Source organism: Moschus berezovskii, chromosome 13, assembly GCF_049115385.1.
Source record: "Moschus berezovskii isolate FMDL1 chromosome 13, NW_MosBer_1.0, whole genome shotgun sequence".
Taxonomy (NCBI): domain Eukaryota; kingdom Metazoa; phylum Chordata; class Mammalia; order Artiodactyla; family Moschidae; genus Moschus; species Moschus berezovskii.
Window position 1 is genome coordinate 67263366 of NC_142472.1, and position 19538 is coordinate 67282903.

A 19538-nucleotide genomic window follows, 5' to 3' on the forward strand; every position below is an offset into this window, starting at 1 on the left:
TAAAAATCACAGTTCAAAATCAGCTATTCAAAGATGTAAGATCTGTGTCTTGGTTCACTTTTTTTAACATATGAACTTGTGATTGTTCAGCACCATTTATTGAAAAGGTAATAGCTTTTATCCTCTGAATTGCCTTAACTTCTTCATCAGAGAGCAGTTGACTATATTTGTGAGGGCCTGTTCTGAGTTCCCTACTTTGTTCTGTATCTATCCTTTTGCCAGTATCATGATGTCTTGTCTTGACTATTATCAGTTCAGTTCAGTTCAGTTCAGTCGCTCAGTCGTGTCCGACTCTCCGCGACCCCATGAATCACAGCACGCCAGGCCTCCCTGTCCATCACCAACTCCCAGAGTTCACTCAAACTCATGTCCACAGAGTCCGTGATGCCATCCAGCCATCTCATTCTCCGTCGTCCCCTTCTCCTCCCGCCCCCAACCTTTCCCAGCATCAGAGTCTTTTCCAGTGAGTCAACTCGTCGCATGAGGTGGCCAAAGTATTGCAGTTTCAGCTTTAGCATCAGTCCCTCCAATGAACATCCAGGATTGATCTCCTCCAGAATGGACTGGTTGGATCTCCTTGACTATTATAACAGTACAATAAACCTTGAAATCAGATAGTGTAAGTCCTCCAATTTTGTCCTTCTTCCTATGCTTCCTATGCTTAGTTTTTTGCCTTTCCAAACAAATTTTAGAATCAATTTGTTGATGCCCACAAAACAGCTTGCTGAGAATTTTTGCTTACATTTTATTGAGGACTTTTACATCTAGGTTCATCAGAAATATTGGTATGTAGTTTTCTTTTCTTGTAATGTCATCACCTGGATTTAGTATCAGGGTAATGCTGCTTTCATAAAATGAATTAGGAAGTGTTTCCTGTGCTTCTATTTTTCTAGAAAAGATTATGGAGAATTGGTATATCTTCACTAAGTATTTGGTAGAATTCACTAGGTCTGGTTGCTTTCTTTTTTGGAAGGTTATTAATTACTGATTCAATTTCTTTAGAAAATATAGGACTATTTAGGTTATCTGTCTCTCCTTTTGTGAGTCTAGATAGTGTCTTGCAAATAACTGGTTTTCATTTCTTCTGAGGTATCAAATTTGTAGGTATACTGTTGTTCATAGTATTCCTTTATTATCTTTTTAATGTCCAAGAGATGGCCATGTATGATATATAAACATATTTTTCATTTAAAGAATCTTGAAGCACTCCTATATACTTTTCATATGTTTCCTATATCTTAGGACCATACAACTTGAACAGATGTTAAAATGATACCCCTTTGAAGTCTAGATATATCTCATTGATCTGTCCACCTTGTTCAATTCCCAAGGTCTTTTCCCCAAAAGAGTTAGGAGGAGTCTGAGCAGTCTTGTAGTTTGTTTAAGCAATTTTGGCCTAAACGAGCAATAGGTCAGCCTTGTTATTCCAACTAAAAATTTTTAATTGAGTAACTGAGATAGACTTGTGATTTGTAAAGATAAATCTTACTATAATTATGTGTACTATGGAATATTTAAGAGCACTTAGGAATCAGCATATTTAGAAGTTTCTTTTACAGATTTATAAACATTACTTAAATCTTCAGAAAAGTTTTGTTGTCGGACAGCTAATGTACTTATAAAAATCAAAATATTTAATTTTAAAAATAAGTAAATAAAGTGAATTTAAGTTTGCAAATTAAAACCTTATTCAAAGGCATCTTATGAGTAATTGTTAAAATTTATTGAAAAAGAGTGATAAGATCTGTAAGCTAAAAAAGAGAGCCCTCTTACACTGTTGGTAGGAATGCAAACTAGTACAGCCACTATGGAGAACAGTGTGGAGATTCCTTAAAAAACTGGAAACAGAACTGCCATATGACCCAGCAATCCCACTGCTGGGCATACACACTGAGGAAACCAGAATTGAAAGAGACACATGTACCCCTGTGTTCATCGCAGCACTGTTTACAATAGCCAGGACATAGAAGCAACCTAGATGTCTTTAGGCAGACAATGGATAAGACAGCTATGGTACATATACACAATGGAATATTACTAAGCTATTAAAAAGAAGGCATTTGAATCAGTTCTAATGAGGTGGATGAAACTGGAGCTTATTAAACAGAGTGAAGTAAGTCACAAAGAAAAACACCAGTGCAGTATATTAATGCATATATATGGAATTTATAAAGATGGTAATGATGACCCTATATATGAGACAGCAAAGGAGACACATATAAAGAACAGACTTTTGGACTCTGTGGGAGAAGGCGAGGGTGGGATGATTTGAGAGAACAGCACTGAAACATGTATATTACCATATGTGAAATAGATCACCAGTCCAAGTTCAATGCATGAAACAGGGCACTCAAAGCTGGTGCACTGGGATAACCCTGAGGGATGGGATGGGGAGGGAGGTGGGAGGGGGTTCAGGATGGGGAACACATGTACACCCATGTCTGATTCATGTTAATGTAAGGCAAAAACCACTACAATATTGTAATTAGCCTCCAATTAAAATAAATAATTTTTTAAATGCTAAATTTTAAAAGTAAACCAAGAACTAGGTTTTCAATTAAAACTTTAAAAATTAAATATTAGTTTTAAAACCAAAGTCAGTCCCTTGAATTGCCTTTTATGGGAAACAACCACCTTGGAGGCGACCAAAACACATCTTGTGGATCTAGCATTTTTGGGTCAGAGAGTTTGCAAGTAGAAAAAGTCAAGGCAGTACAGAAGAGTATGTTTTTTATAAGTGCTTTATGGGGGTTGATTCTTGTCAAAGTGCCATCCCTAAAGATAACCTATAACCAAGAGTTAAAGTAGCTTAGTGCTCAAAAAGACAAGCCAACTCTATACTCCATGCTTTTACTCTTCAAAGGCTGAAAATGAATGAGGAGGAGGAAATGAAATACGGGTTCAGAAGAAAGTGGCCCTGTTTCTTAATTGTGTGCTTTAAAATGCCTGAAGGAATACTGTACTTGTTAGCACAGGAAGCTGAAGGTGTGCACTTTCAGCAAGATCAGAAACATATTTGGGGGCTTTAAAATAGAACCTAAGACATTTCAGCAGCTTAACAGACCATTAACCAGTGCTCCAAGTGTGTCTAACAATCACAGTGGCAGCCAGAGATGCCAGCAGGCACAAAGCTCAACCACAGACTCATTCTCCAGAGAGCCAAAAATGGGCTCTTCCCTTTAAGACCTCATATGACTGATATTTGTCAAGCTCTTTAACCTTTTGGATGAAAAGTACCACACAGGGACAGACTACTTTCTCATGATTCCAGGCAGTTCTTTATAAATAACATAGTTACATTTACTAGCAGTAAAAAAAAAAATGCACAAGGAAGAAAACTAACATTTGTCAAGCACATGTTATGTGCCAGGTATTATTTCAGCCGATCCCTGTGAGGTAAATAGTATTAGCCCCATTTAACTGGATATTGGAAATTGAAGCTTAGAAATTTTTAACAATTTATCCAAGGTCATTGGAGGCAGGAAGTAAAGTGTCAAGACCTGAATTTCCTATGTGCCTGTTCTAATCAATATTTCAACACCATCCAACAGAAATACAGTGCAAGCCACAAATGCAAGCCACACGCATACTTTTAAATTTCCTTGTAGCCACATTTAAAAAGTAAGAGGTAAGATGAAACAGATGAAATTAATTATAATCACATATTTTAGTTATCCCAGTAGACCCAAAATACAATTTGAGCATATAAATCAATGTAAAAACTATTAATGAGATAGTTCACATTCCTTTTTTCATACTAAGTCTCCAAAACCCAATGGGCTCTTCTAGCTCATCTCAATTTGGACTAGCCACATGTCAAGGGCTAATAACCCAAGTGGCTAGTGGCTACCATATTGCACAACACAGATCTATAACCTCTAGGTCACCCTACCATAGTGTTTTACATCACTGGATTAGAACCAGCTGTCCTACACCTGCAATGAAACTGAAAAGAAAAATGCTACAGATTAACAGTCAAATTACTAGAAAACTACACATCTTTCTGGTCAAAGGACAAATAAAAAAGGAAGTCATTCATCAGCTGCAATCCTCTGTACAACAATCATAAATGCACCAACTGCACTGAGCTATTTACTTCAATGGGACTGGAAACAAATGATCTAAAACTCATAAATCCACACATTCAGAAAGTGCAGACTGCCAGAGAGGGTAGTAAACCCAAATAAGTACTATATGAATTCTAGGCTGTTCTTTTTTAATCGGTTTTAGAGGAATCCCCCACAAATTATACAGTCCTACATGAATTTCATGCATCCTCCCACCATCCACTCTAAAGAAACTCCCTCAAGGGGCTTAGTTTGGGTTAAGGAATTTCCTTTATTTATTTTCCATTTCCTTCTTGTTGTAACTGTAGTTTTATCCATCCTGCTTCCACCACTCCACCCCACCCCCACTTCCTTTCCTCTCTTTTCTAGTTGGTCTCCCAGATTCTTAAAACTGCACTAGGTTTTTTGTTTTATTTTGCTTTGTGTTTTAACATGAATCATATTGTTCTGCTGCTGATTTTTACTGACTGCCTGTCATGGGTATCATGCCCCGCAGCCTGGAGGGAAAAGAGGAAACCTTTCCAGCAACCATCACCAGGGCTGCTCCAGCCGCCACCTGAAAGGAGCACGGGATGGAGGGATGGTGGAGACTTCCACAGCACACATTCCCTGGTGGGGGGCGAGGAGTGGGGTGGGGTGTGTCCAGCTGCCAGTGCAAGTCTTCAATGAAATAAAAGAAATCTTAACGTTGTAAAAATCATTTACTTTGGTTGTTCTGGATTGTGTTTACAAAACAAAACCAGCTTAATTTTTTCAGAAATAATACAAAAAAGTAAAAAGGAGAAAGAAAAAAGGCACCTGAGATTCCACCAGCAGACAGAACCACTATTGGCATTTTCTTTTTTAAAAATCTCCACTTCGTTTTTAACCCACATAAAGTTAGTCAGCTGCCTCCTATCCCCACCCTAGGGTGAGAGGGGGAAGAAAGTAGTTCTGACTTAGGTGTGAAATGATATAACTAAAGTTTGTCTGAAATGAGCATAAAACTCAAATAAGCTATACCTCACTCAAGCTGCTAGCAATCTTGTCTGAATATTTGTCCTTTTGAACCTAGTTATGGGATAATAATAATACCCATCATTTACTGAAAACTAACCACATGACAGGCATTAAACTGGATGCTGGCCATATGCTTTCCCATTTTAGTTTGTGCCACAGCTCCGTGAGTTATGAAGTACTCTTCTCCACTACACAGGTGGGGAAACAGACTCAGAGAGGTTAAGGCCAGCTATTAAGTGACAGAGTTAGGGTCTGAACTTAAGCCTGCCTGGCTCTAAAGGCTGTTCTTTTTGCCATAGCCAAGTGCCAGAGTTAAGGTCATCATAAAACCATGCCATCTCAAGTTGAGTGTTTATTGTTTGTAAAGAAAAAGTAATTTATTAAATTTTCCTTTACCAATTTTAGAAACTCAAATTTCGGCCTAAGAACTTAAAGTCCAGTATGAAGTAATTTACTTCAGGCAGAAAGATTCCTAAAATTTCCACCATACAATTCTCCAGCAGAAAGGTTTCCTCACTGCAGGAACTCCACAGTCTAGTAACTTTGAAATGGAAGCACATACCCACCAGCCAACTGCCATCCCTTTCAGGGTCGGGAGAACTCTGAATTCCAGTTGCAAGGCATTTTCTACAAAAATCAAGAGGAGCCTCAAAAAAAAAAAAACAGCTAGTGGGAGAAACATTTTGTTTTTGATTAACAATGATCTTTCACTCTAAGGGCCATGTGGCTTAAGCTGTTTTTCGAAGGGTAGAATTGAGGATGGAGTGAATTAAGAAATTCACATTTGCTATCCACCATCTCTACCTGTTATGCCCTGAGTCCGGTTCCCCCATACTGGTAGAATAAGACACTCGCAGCAATGCAAAAGCAAGAATGGGGTTTATTTCTAGCTCGAGCTAGGGCTCATGCCTCCTCCAGCGCAGTGGAGTGGGACAAGAGCCCCGAGCCCAGTTTACAGCGGTTTTTATAGTCTCAGGTAACATAAGCACCTATTTCTGTTCAAAAGATCAGGCTGGCAGAAGCTCATTGGCCAGTTCATGCACGCGCGGAAGCTCATTGGCCAGTTTATAAGCGCGTGCGGGGTTTTTCTGGGGGATTTCCCTTTTTACTCTGATTGGCCTGACTTTTGGCGCCGGCGGGACTTTTCTAGGGAGGAGTTTCTTAATTTTGGCGCCAGCGGGATCTTCTTAGGGAGGAGTTTCTGTGGACTTAGCCTCCACCCTCTCTCCAGGAAATCAAAACTTAGGCCTAAGCAAGGTCTCCGGCCTATCCTGGCTACTCAGATGTTAGGGCTCCTAACATCTCCCCCCTTTTCTGTTGTTCAAACGGGGGAATCTTCCTCCGTGGGTAGAGTTTGATCCAGGGATCTTTATACAGCCTTACTCAAAAACAATTTTAGGAATCTTTACTTAAAGACAACCTTATCTAAAATGGAGTAACTTTGGTTTTATGAGCAGCAAGCAGCAAGCAAAGTACAGAAGCAAAAATTGCATTACAGAAGCATTAAGTTCTACATTAGGTTACAGCGTCTAATCTGAAATCACACCCATAATATCATTTTTCAGGATATCTGGGAAATAGTTATTTCCCAGGATGTCTGAACCATAGCTACTCTATTTTGACTTTTAATAGTAAAATTTTTTTAATAGCCAAAGCAGATGTCATCATTAATGACGTCAGTGTTTTTCTAGGTATGAGAAGATGCAAGAATGGGAACTCATGAAACCTTTTTCTGAAAAGATCTGACTATCTGAAGGCCTGTTCTGCCAGTTTTTTCAGAGCACAGAGTGCCTCATTCCTGATTTTCACCCTGAACTTCTTTCAGGGGGTGTTGCAGCAGCTTGCAATGGTCGTGACATAATCTTTGTAGAGGCAGCTGGCAAGTACCAACTTCTAGTCAGCAGGGTCTCTTCATAGCCACATATCCGACCATGTGACACCATTTTTTTTATGGCCATTGTGTCCCGCGGTGCTGGGAAGGCTCATTTCCCAGGTCTAGGGAAGCGATGGGCCACTCAGTGTGCTAAAACTGGACCAGGCCTTGCAAGTAGCAAAAGTCTCTGGACCACTGTCTTACTAGCCTCCTGGTCCAGGAAAATATTCCCTCTTGTTGCTTTTTCTCATACCCAGAGTCACATTATTACAATTATTGATCTCATATGGAACTGCATATCAGCATTATATCACAGGCTCAGTGAAACAAGTGACATAGAAAATAATATAGCCATAGCTAGCAGTTATTAGTAAAATAAGAATTATAAGTCAAGAACTTTTCTTAGATAAAGCCTGGTATACCCCAAGTCACCTGACTTCATTTGTTAAATGACTATAGCCTGGTGTTAAACTCCTGGTTGTACATTATGAAGCATCTGACCTTTATCTGAAGATTGGTTACTGAGATAAGCCTTAGAAACTAACCTAGAGTGTCCTTTTTAATAACTTAATTAAATCTTTTAGCAGTATCACGTAACAAGGAACTGTTTCAGCAGTGAGTCTTAGTAAACACTAGACATTAACAAAACTAGAAACTTAATTTAACAATTTACAACCTTAATATTCCATGATTTTTCATTATGGAGGCATTAACCTTGTAGCCAGGAAGGCTTTAACCCACCAAATAAAAAATGAAGTTTGTCAGGGAGCTGAGAAAAGCCAAGCAGCCATCTTGGATTTCCCATAGCCCTGACTCTGATTTCCAGCTAGTGTTTTTCATTTTCCAATTTAGAAGCAGACTTTTGCCATGGTTTAAGGACATTAGGATGGCACAAGTCTAACAGAGTTTTTGTATAAGCAGAATGAGCTTTTACATGTCTACAAACCCGACAATTGGATTAATTTCTAAAACTAGCATAGGATCAGGCCTATGGTAGAAAACCATTTGATTTATATGCAGAGATCTAAGAAGTCAAGAAAACATCATAAATAATCATACGAATCAGGTCCAGCATCTTGGGCAAGCTATCTACCTCTGATGTCATCGTCTTCTCATCCTGGTGTAGTGTAGTTTCTTCTGAAAAAAGTTCTTCCATCCAGGTTGGAGACAGTCCCTTAAATTACGTCTTTTTCTAGTCCTGGTTGCAGGTCATGAGGCATCTGATCTTCATCCAAAGATAGATCACTGAGACAAGCTTCAGAAACAAACCTAGGGTGCTCTTCAAGAACTCAACCAAATCCTATATTAATATCACATAACAGCAAAGATCCATTCAGGAAATGAGTCTTAGTAGATACAGACTTCCATTAACAAACTGGGATTTAACACTCATTGAAACATCATTTTTTTTCCCTAAAATTACTCTCATTTTTACCAAATATAACCAAATTAAGACTTGTTTACAAAATAAATCTGTTCTCAATAAACTTGACCTGATTATTTATATAACCATAGACTTTTCTTTTTTTTTTTTTTTTGCTGAAACGTTTATGGAGTCTCAAACTTAACTTTAAGACCTTTCAGGGTTAGAGAAAGTCATCTCAAAGGCTTATCACAGATTTTGCCTAACAGATGTGAGTGAATTCCTCCCTTTCTTAAGGTCTCCCAAACTGAGATTTCTGTACCTGTTAGTGAGATAACCTTCTTAGTTTATCTGATAAAGTTACTGGAAGCCTAAGAGTTTCCAGTCTCTGAAGGGGTCAGACAGAGAAAAATGTTAAATGCTTCAATTTGTCTATTAAATACCATTTTACCAAATTACTATTAAGTCATAATTAAAACACAGATTCAAACCAGTAATTTTTCAGAAACCATAAAAGTTATAAGCATATTTGCCAGTTCATTCGGTCCTTTTGTTAACCTTTGTACAGTCATCAGGTTTCTCACTAGAATCTTTTAATTTCTTACCCAGTTCAGAAACTTGTATTTATCCAAAAGTCCTTTTTATAAATCTTCTGGAAGAGGAAGCATTTTCACAAGAAACTTGGTTAGTGCTGTGACAACACTTTAAGATAGTAATCAGAATTATGGCAACATTTTACCTGAATATATCAGAATTTATATACAAATTGTTTCTAGGATATCTGCATTATTAACATTTACCATACAATATACCCGAGACTTATTATTCACTTGACAGTACTTCCCATGTAATTTAACATGGAAGTTGAACCCAATTAGTGTAATATCTCCCTTTGGGATGTTTCAGGGGCCCTCTGAAGCATCCCAAAGTCAGCTAGAAGCCAAAAGTGCTTCATCAGATTGATTTAGGAAGTTTTGTCAACAAATATCAGAAAGGTTTAGAACACTCACTCAGATGGGATTATAGGTCACTGAAACAATAGCTAGTCACGCAGCCATAGTAACAATATAGGATTTCAGAGGCAAATATAGAACAGACCATTTAAGAGGCAAATAATCTTAAATCTATTGTCAAATGCAGTTTAACATCTCAAGAAAACGTTTGTTTATACACAAAACTCTTTCCTTGGGGTCCACTTTCCACAAAACCATTTTATCACTTTCTGTACCCATTTGTTCTCCCATCCTGAAGTCAGACCTATTACCTTTTTCCTTCATAAAATGTAACTTCATTATTCATACCTTCTTTACTGAACACACACATCTTACTTCCCTTAAGCAAACAAGAATTGACCTTTATATTAGCATTCTATAGATTGATGAACATAAATACCAGTGATAACTTAAAAAATTTTAGCAAACATCTCAGGATGGCATCAAACATTACTTGTTAATAGTCTAAAATCTTTAGTTTTTCTGTAAGTTATTATTCAGTAGTGAATGTTTCAGAACCTTATTTTATCTGGAAATGACCTAGCTATTCAATAAACTTTTGTTACTTAATTTAGCACAATCTTAGAAATTCAGGTTACCAAAATTTCCGTTCCGTTCCATCGCTCAGTCATGTCCGACTCTTTGCGACCCCGTGGACTATAGCCTACCAGGCTCCTCCATCCATGGGCTTCTCCAGGCAAGAATACTGGAGTGGGCCACCGCTTCCTTCTCCAGGGATCTTCCCGACCCAGGGATCGAACCCGGGTCTCCTGCATTGGAGGCTGACGCTTTAACCTCTGAGCCACCAGGGAAGCCCAAATTTAGAGAAACTGTTTTAGAAAGACATTTTTAATCTTAATAGAGTTTATCTAAAAGCTCTTGTCTCATTTACATTTCTTAGAAGTTTTTGTGTCTTTTTTTTCACTCAAGGTAATTTCTTTGTCGACAAACTTGTAACAGATATATTTAATTTATATTGAACCTAGGTACAATGAAAATATTCTACTTAATGTTAATTACTCTAAGACATGTCTATATTAGATAGATCAACAAACATTAATATCAGGTATTTAATACTGAATATTTTCCACTTTACTTGAACCTGGAATTTATTAATTTAGAATTATCTGATTTGTAAGCGCTTACCCTTTAAGCCAATTAAATAGAGCTCATTTACAAATTAACTTCAAAAATATTACTCAGAGACAAAGACATACCAAGACATATTAAGACAGACACAGTGTGAGTCTTCAGTCATGAATTAGACATTACAATATAAAATTTACTAGTTTATAAAACAGTTGGACCAATTCTATAGGGGGTCGGCGGAGGGACCCCATAAACAATAAAGGGGATAAGGAAGGAGAGTCACCCAGTCCCCGCCAGTCTCTATTGCCAGTTTTGCCAATGTTTCCTTTAGGGTCCGACTCATCCTTTTTACTTGACCCGAGCTCTGGGGATTGTATTCGCAGTGTAATTTTCATTTAATCTCCATAGCCAAAACCAATCCCTGAACAACTTTATCTTAGCCAAATTCCTTGGTCTCTGGGCAGCTGCTCGGAGGCCTGCCATAAGAGTCTGGCTGTACACTCGGAGATGCTCCCTACCTTCTGCGCGCTCAAAGTCCCACTGGGGCCGGGTCAATGGAAATCCCTCATCAATTAGGTTCGGCTGCAGGGTGGGCCTCCCGTCCACACCCCGGACATGTTTCCGAGCTTCCGATAGAATCCGCTCCCGTTCTTCCATGGTGAAGAGCACCTGTAACAGCTACTGACAGTCATCCCAGGTGGGATTATGGGTGAAAAGGATAGAAACAAAAGGCTTTATCCATGCTGGTGGGTTTTCCACCAGATCTTGCCAGACCAGGATATAGGGCATCTGGTCCGGGTGGCCGGAAGGGCCGGGCATGAGAACCTTCCCCCAACAGCCGGATGGTGGGCAGGCTGAAGGTTCCCTCCCTCGGCCACCCGACATTAAAAGTGGGCCACTCCGAGGAGCAGAGCATCACCAGCTTATTCCTCTTCACTAGCAGAGACAAGTCTCGCGCCCTAGATTTAAAGTCAGAGAAATGATCCATCATGAGGGAGAGCCGGGTAGAGCTTCCTTGACCCATGACCACAGAACAGATTACGGCAGAGAACAGACACAGGAGAGAGACAGAGACAATGCCGGCACACACGATAACACGACAAACGGAGGACAGACAAACGTCCGCCGAAAACACACTACTAGGTCTCTGAGACCTCTGAGGCTTCCTGCAGTTTAAAGTAACCTTACCGAAGGGCGTCCACCGCCCACCAGATTCCGGATCGGGAGAGACCTCCTCTCTCCCGCAGAGCCAGCTGCCTTCCAGCGCGAATGCTGGGCCTCGGCCTTATGCCGGCTATGGCGATCAATTCGCCCCTGACCTTGCAGATCCAGCTGCCTTCCAGCGCGAATGCTGGGCCTCGGCCTTACGCTGGTTACGGCGACCAATTCGCCCCTGAACAGACCTTGCAGATCCAGCTGCCTTCCAGCGCGAATGCTGGGCCTCAGCCTTACGCTGGCTATGGCGATCGCCCCTGAACAGACCTTGCACCGGTGCTATAATCAGCCCTCCTCCAGGCTGATGAACCCCTTCTGCCGGGAGAGCGTTATTCTTCCCAGTCAGAGGGATCCCGGACGAGCCCCCAAATGTTATGCCCTGAGTCCGGTTCCCCCATACTGGTAGAATAAGACACTCGCAGCAATGCAAAAGCAAGAATGGGGTTTATTCCTAGCTCGAGCTAGGGCTCATGCCTCCTCCAGCGCAGTGGAGTGGGACAAGAGCCCTAGCTCGAGCTAGAAATAAACCCCATTCTTGCTTTTGCATTGCTGCGAGTGTTTTATTCTACCAGTATGGGGGAACCGGACTCAGGGCATAACATACCTCCATTTACCCTAACAACTACTTTGATTTACAAGAACTTTAGAGCAAAATCTGTTCATAACATAAAGAAAAGACATAAAGAATTCTTGGCAAGGAGTTAAGCTTATGGGTTCAGACACTAGCCAGCTCCCTGAAAACTTGATGACAAGACAGGTAGTCAATGACTAATGTGACACACTCTTCTTTAAAATCACTGTTTCCCAACATTGTCATGTTATGGCACTCAGAGAAAATGGCACAATGGCGAAACTGCAGGAGACCTGAAGGGAAATCCTTTCCGTTTCCTTATATTATGTGTTTATGACTTTAAAATGAAGTAAAAGTATTTGGGAAGATAGTAAGTATTGAAATACTTAAAATTTCCAAATAAGATCTTTTCAGATTTTTAATACAAAATCTAAGTTTGCTCCTTTGAACATAACTTTTTCATATAAGATTTTATGAATAAGTTAACCATATGTGCTTTCTGGCACAGGCTTTTTAAACCATTATCTCTTCAGAATTCTTGGTCACTATCAATGAGAAACTTTGCACCAACAGGTGATTAAATTTTTTAACATTTTATAATCATTCAAAAATGTATAAGCACTAAAGCTATTTTAGTGAATCTAAGTTCTTCCTCTTATTTTAAATTAAAAGGTCTGCTGATAGTATGTGTTTCAAAATCAACAAAACTTGTTCATATCAAGAATTTCAAAATGATGATGAAATTCTAATTTTCAGAAAGTACCTTACTTGTTGGTGCAGTTCTTCTGAGGATAGTATAAATGCCACCAAAAGCATGTGAACAGGTCTATTGACAGGTCTAGGCAGATTTACGGTGGCCATCTGAAGTTACACCTTCTACCAAGGGGACTGAACCAGACCAACGATTCATTACTTTAATCCATTCACACCACAACTATTGGTAACTTCTATACTAGATGAAGATCACATACCCACACAGACCTATTTTCCAAAGTTCACTCTCTGTTTTTCTTCACTATACATGTTATATTGGCCTGACCAGAAAGTTAGTTTGGGTTTCCATAAGCTGTTATGGAAAACTTGAATGAATTCTTTGGACAACCCAATAGTTCCTGTAGTCAAAACAGCCTTTCTCTCTTGGCCTACCTGGTACCATCCCTTAACTCTCACTGCCTGGATGTTTCCATTTCGCTGAACTCTATTTACAGAGGGCACACTTAGATTTGCCTTCATACCACACAAGAATCACAAAGAGATTTCAAAATGAAACTCCCCTAAAGGATTTCAAACACTAATTTAAAATAGCCTCAATTAAATGCAACTTTTTTAAAGCTTTTATACTTTACTTTTTAAGAGTTTTTAATAGTCCTATGGGGACTTTCACTTACATCATTTTCACATCCATAGGATGATGCTTTAAAGAGACAGCGTGAGTATTACTTTTCCCATTTTACACGAGAAACTGATACAGAGAGACTTAAGAAACCGGCCCACAATCATTGTACTTGTAAACAGTGAACTGGGAACTCCTGACTCATAAGCCATTGCTCTTCTTTGTCACATGACTTACCTACTTGAAGTTAACTACTCACGCCCTGTAGGCTCCCGAGAAGCAGAAGGTCATAGTATAAACCAGCAGTCCCCAACCTTTCTGGCACCAGAGACCAATTAGGCAGAAGACAATTTTTCTATGGACAGAGTTGGGGGAGGATGGTTTGGGGATAATTCAAGCACATTTCATTTATTGTGCACTTTATTTCTCTTATTACTACATGAGGTCTACCTCAGATCAACAGGCATTAGATCCCAGAGGCTGGCAACCTCTGGTATAAAGAGCGGCTGTTACCTTTGTGTCTGCAGGGTCAGGGTCTGAAGTCACTGGCCCAAACCAGACAGACTTCAGGGGTGCTCAGGACTGTCTAGGAGAGATCCTGCTAAAAAAGGTCTGGATCCAGGGCAGGGTGAAAAAAATCATCCCCTTCCATTTCCTCAGCTCTTTTCCAGCTCTTGTTTCTCCACTCCTCAGCCTTATCACAACCCTGCATTTTCCTTTGTCCAATGAGTATGAAATTAAAATAAACTTGATCGAAATCAATTGCATAGACAAAAGGAAACACAAAGGACAAGAGTCTACATGTGAGGGAAGCCAAGACAATCCATCTATGCCTCCAGAAGGTTAAAAAAAAAAGATAGAGTGGTTTCCATGCAACTGAGCCAGAGCCTTTAAGAACTTGCTGGCAGGGCTACCTCCTTTACCCTAACTTCCTCCAGCATCTGTTACTTGATGGACCTCCACCGTGGACAGTGCTGTACCCCAGGGATGACTATGCTGCCGGTTTTCTCTGTATGGCCAAGATGGCTCTGCATGCTCAGGAGGTGTTAAACTCTTAGTATGGGGAGCCAAGCACTCTCATAATATGGATGGATACAACAGCTATGCGACCATATGATTCTAGTATAGCATTTCCTATGCATCATTGAAAATATGGCAAAATGTCAGCATAAAGACTACAGGCTGAAGCTTAGTTCATTCCCAGCTGTCTCTTAGCAGATATAACCTGCTTCCCAGAAAGGACAGCATTGTATATTCATCCAGTTAGAATCTGTCTCTCTAAATGGTTAATTGTCATTGCCTCACATTCCTCTATAATTTTTGTTTTAGCAAATTTCTTTGGCAATTTTTGCCTCCATGAATTTTTTTCCTCACATGAATATCCTCCTTCTGTGAGGAAAGAAAGGAAAGAAACTCCCTGCTGAGTAGTCTCGTGCCTTCAGCTGCCTTCTCAGCTCTGCTGCTGCTGCTGCTAAGTCGCCTCAGTCGTGTCCGACTCTGTGTGACCCCAGAGACGGCAGCCCACCAGGCTCCCCCGTCCCTGGGATTCTCCAGGCAAGAGGACTGGAGTGGGCGCCATCGCCTTCTCCCTTCTCAGCTCTAGCTCTTGCCAATCTCTCTTTATGCCCTTTGCACTCTGAACTTCTAGCTGAACCTCTCAAGAACTTATAAATCAAGATTGCTGTCAAGGTTGTTTATACTGCATTACTATTTAAATCCTTCTCTATACAAATCAAAATGGAATTACACTACTATTTCAATTTAACATTTCCTAATGAAGGGTTGACGGTTGTTACTTCACATGAAAACCCAACTCCGTAAGCCATTTATAATTAATTCAAGTAACTCAATTGTTGCAAGAGTTTGCCTTGGTTTTTCCATTTTGGCAATATAAGAATACTTCACAACTTCATCATATGGGTCAGCTGCAAATCTCAGAGATCCTTTAGCCATGAACGTTAAAGATTGTAGTAACAATAAGTGATGTTTTACAACAAAAATTTCTGGTGCAGTAAAGATGGTGACTATCAAAGAGGTAAAAGGTAATGATGTGGTTTCATACCTCTGACCCAGTGATATGTCAAAATAGTCTAAATGAGTCTTTTCATTTTTTTAGTCCTTTAAATTTTTTTTAATGGATTGCTTTCAATTTTGTACTTGAAATGAGAAACCTACTAACTCAGGAATAAGTCAGGCAAAATGTGTTACATGTTAGCAAGTTTTTGCATAGCTCTGCTTGCATTATTTTTTCTGATTCCAAAGTCAAATTCCCGTAGTCCTTGAACAGTACTTTATACTCAACTTAGCTTTCAGTAGGATTAGGCATAGGTGACCTTTCCTTCCTCTCTGAAACACTTTTCCCTCTTGACTTCCCTGACCATACATTCTCCTGGATTTCTTTCAACCCCATTAGACGTTTCTTCTCAGCTTCCTTTGCTGGCTCCACCTCATTTTTTTCCCACCTTGAAATTATTGGTGTTACTCAGAGCTCAATCCTAGACTTTCTTTATCTCGTGCATTCTTAAGGTAAACACATCCACTCCTGAGACCTTTAGGTTATTTCCTACTTGAAATCCAATACTGTATCTCTGGCTTAGACATCTTCTCTAACTCAACGTCTGCACTTGGATGTGTTACAGAAAGTTTAATGTAACGAGAGATATAAAAAGCTAAACTTCAAGTGTTAAGTTTAGACTAAAGAACTGTCTAGAAAGGCAACATATTTCTATTTATCCTTTGCTGTAATATCTCTCCAACAGCTTTTTTTTAATTTACTGAGGTCTATTGAAATACAATAAACTGCACATAGTTACAGTATATAAATTGATTAGTGTTGACAAATACACCATAAAGCAATCACTGCAAAGATAATATTTTATCACCCTAAAAGTTTTACCCTGTCCTTTTGTAATCCCTCCCTCTCTCCACTCTTTTTCCAGGCAACCATTGATTTACTTCTGTCACCATAAATTAGTTTACATTTCCCAGAATTCTACATAAATGAACTCATACAGAATATACTCTTCTGTGCTTAGATTCTTTCACTCACCATAATGATTTTTTATTGAAGCATAGTTTATTTACAATATTATATCAGTTTCAGGTGTACAACATAGTGATTCAGCACTATACAGACTATACTCCAGTTAAAGTTGTTATAAAAACAGCTATATTTCCCTGTGCTATTCAACATAACCTTTTGCTTATTTGCTTTATACATAGTAGTTTCTATTTCTTTAATGCCCTACCCCAACCTTGCCTCTCTTTCCTTCTCCCCACTGATAACCACAAGTTTGTTTTCTATGTGCCATGCTGTGCTAAGTCACTTCAGTCATGTTTGACTCCTTGTGACCCTATGTACTGTAGCTTGCCAGGCTCTTCTGTCCATGGAATTCTCTAAGCAAGAATACTGGAGTGGGTTGTCATGCCCTCCTCCAGGAGATCTTCCTGACCCAGGGATCGAGCCCATATCTTCTGCAATGGCAGGCAGATTCTGTACCACTAATGCCACCTGAGAAGCTCTTGTTCCCTATATTTTCATCATAATGATTTTGAGATTCATCCATGTTGCTGTGTGTATTCACAGTTCATTCCTTTTTATTGCTGAGTAGTATTCCCTGGTAGCTCAGCTGGTAAAGAATCCACCTGAGATGCAGGGGACCCCGGTTTGATTCCTGGGTGAGGAAGATACCCTGGAGAAGTGACAGGCTACCCACTCCAGTATTCTTGGGCTTCCCTGGTGACTCAGACAGTAAAGAATCCACCTGCAATGTAGGAGACTGGGTTCAGTTCCTGGGTTGGGAAGATCCCCTGGAGGAGGGCATGGAAACCTACACTAGTATTTTTGCCTGAAGAATCCCCATGGACAGAGGAGTCTGGTGGGTTACAGTCCATGGGATCGCAAAGAATTGGACACTGAGCAACTAAGCACATCATATGGTATTCCCCTGTACTATATATACCACAGTTTATTTTTCCACTCTCCTGCTGTTCATTTGGGTTGTTTTTATTTTTGTTTGTTATGTATAAAGATGCTATGATCATTTATGTATAAATCTTTGTACGGACTTAAGCTGTTACTTTTTTTTTCTCTTGGGTAAACACCAAGATTGGAATGACCAGATCATACAGTAGACATATACCTACAATCTTTAAGAAACTGCTGGTTCTGATTCCAGATGGCAACATAAGAGGTTCCTGAACTCACCTCCTCCCATGGACACAATGAACCTATAGTCAAATATGGAAGAATAAGCTCTGAAAGAAATTCGGACAGCAGCTGAGGGACTCCTACACATTAGGTGGGCAAGAAAAATCGCACAGTGAAATGAGTAGGAGAAGCTGATACACAATCTTGCCATAAACCCCAATCCTGACAGGGCATCACACAACTGAGGGGGAACTCACAACTCCCACCTTCTTCCTGAGGCGTGAAGAGCTTGGACTCCCGTATCTGGAGCCCCAACTTTTAAGACTTCCTGAGAGAAGGACATTCAAAGCATTTTGCTTTGAAAGTCAACAACTTGCATCCATTAGACACAAGACTATTAGCAAATTCAGTGACCGTTCTTAAAGGGCCCACACAGACTCACCATGGCTGTCCCCGCAGGACCCAACACAGAGGCAGCACACAAAACCTCACATAGTCTTTTTGTAAAAGAGGTCTATTTGCTTATCTTAAAAGCTGTAGCCTTGGACTGACCTGATGGTCCAATAGTTGAAAATCTGCCTGCCAATGCCAGGGACACAGGTACGATCCCTCATCTGGGACGATTCCACATGCCACAGGGCAACTAAGCCTGTGTGCCGCAGCTACTAAATCCACTCTCTGGAGCCTCTGCTCTGCAACAAAAGAAGTCAGACAGTGAGAGGCCTGCATAACACAACTAGAAAAAGCCCACACAGCAATGAAAACCCAGTGAAGCCAAAAATTTATTTTTTAATTTTTTTCTAATTTTTAAGAAAGCTGTAGTCTTGTGATTTAAATTATGTCTAAGGACCCTGACTGCAATAATCTCCAAAGACCACAGAGGACAGCCGGCATCATCCTCCCATTCTCACTCTGCCTCACTCCAGGTCACTGATATCTCCCGGAGAAGAGCTGGTGTGCAGGACTTGGAGTTCTTCTAGGAGTTTTATGGTTTCAGGTCTTACATTTAAGTCTCCACACTAGAGTTTTCCCCTCAGTCTCCAGCCCCCAAGGGTTCCTTTTCCTGATCTCTCTAGTCGGAAGGACTGGTTTTTCATTAAGATTTTATCTGCCCATAGTGCCATAACAGTACCCACCGTTGGTATAAAGTTGTAAGAAAGAAGTGGGGAGGGGACTCTCACCACCACATGGTGACTAATCCAAGTGTTCCCCTCCCCCAACAATCTGTCTGCTGAGATTTAGTTTTCAGAGTCCTCAAATAGAGTGGGGTTTTTGACTTTTTTTTTTTTTTGGTTCATTTGTTTGTATTTTGTCCAGTGTTTACAGTTGTATGTAATGAGTCAGGAAGATGGCTGTATTGAGAGATGATTTACTACATGCTGGAACCAAATTCCTTGGTTTAGCTTAATAGGCTGAAAACTGGGGCCATTTCTCTGCCATCCCATTTATTTAAATTGAAAAATTCCAACAGAGACTTGGGCACATACATGTGCTTGCATGTATGTTTGTGTGTGCATGTGTGATAAGCACTTGATCTACATATGTCCTAGTATAAATCCTTATCTCATAGTATAAATTCTTATAAATTCTTATCTCTAATTGCAAGGCTTACATAAGATAACAGAAATAAAGTGCCCAGTACAGTGTCAAGTAAATTGCAAACACAGGTAAATATTAGTTCCTTTTACTGCTACTGAGTATAAAGTACACTGAACTGCAATGACCAGTGTTTTCAAACAAAAATAACTATGATGGAAAGTTAGGGTACTTAGACATGTAATTGGCATCTAATGATTACAGACACTGTTTCTCTTTCTGTTCTTAGGCATGTGCTACCTTGTCATTCTCTTTTGTTTACTCTTTCTCTTTGTTGACAATAATCAGTT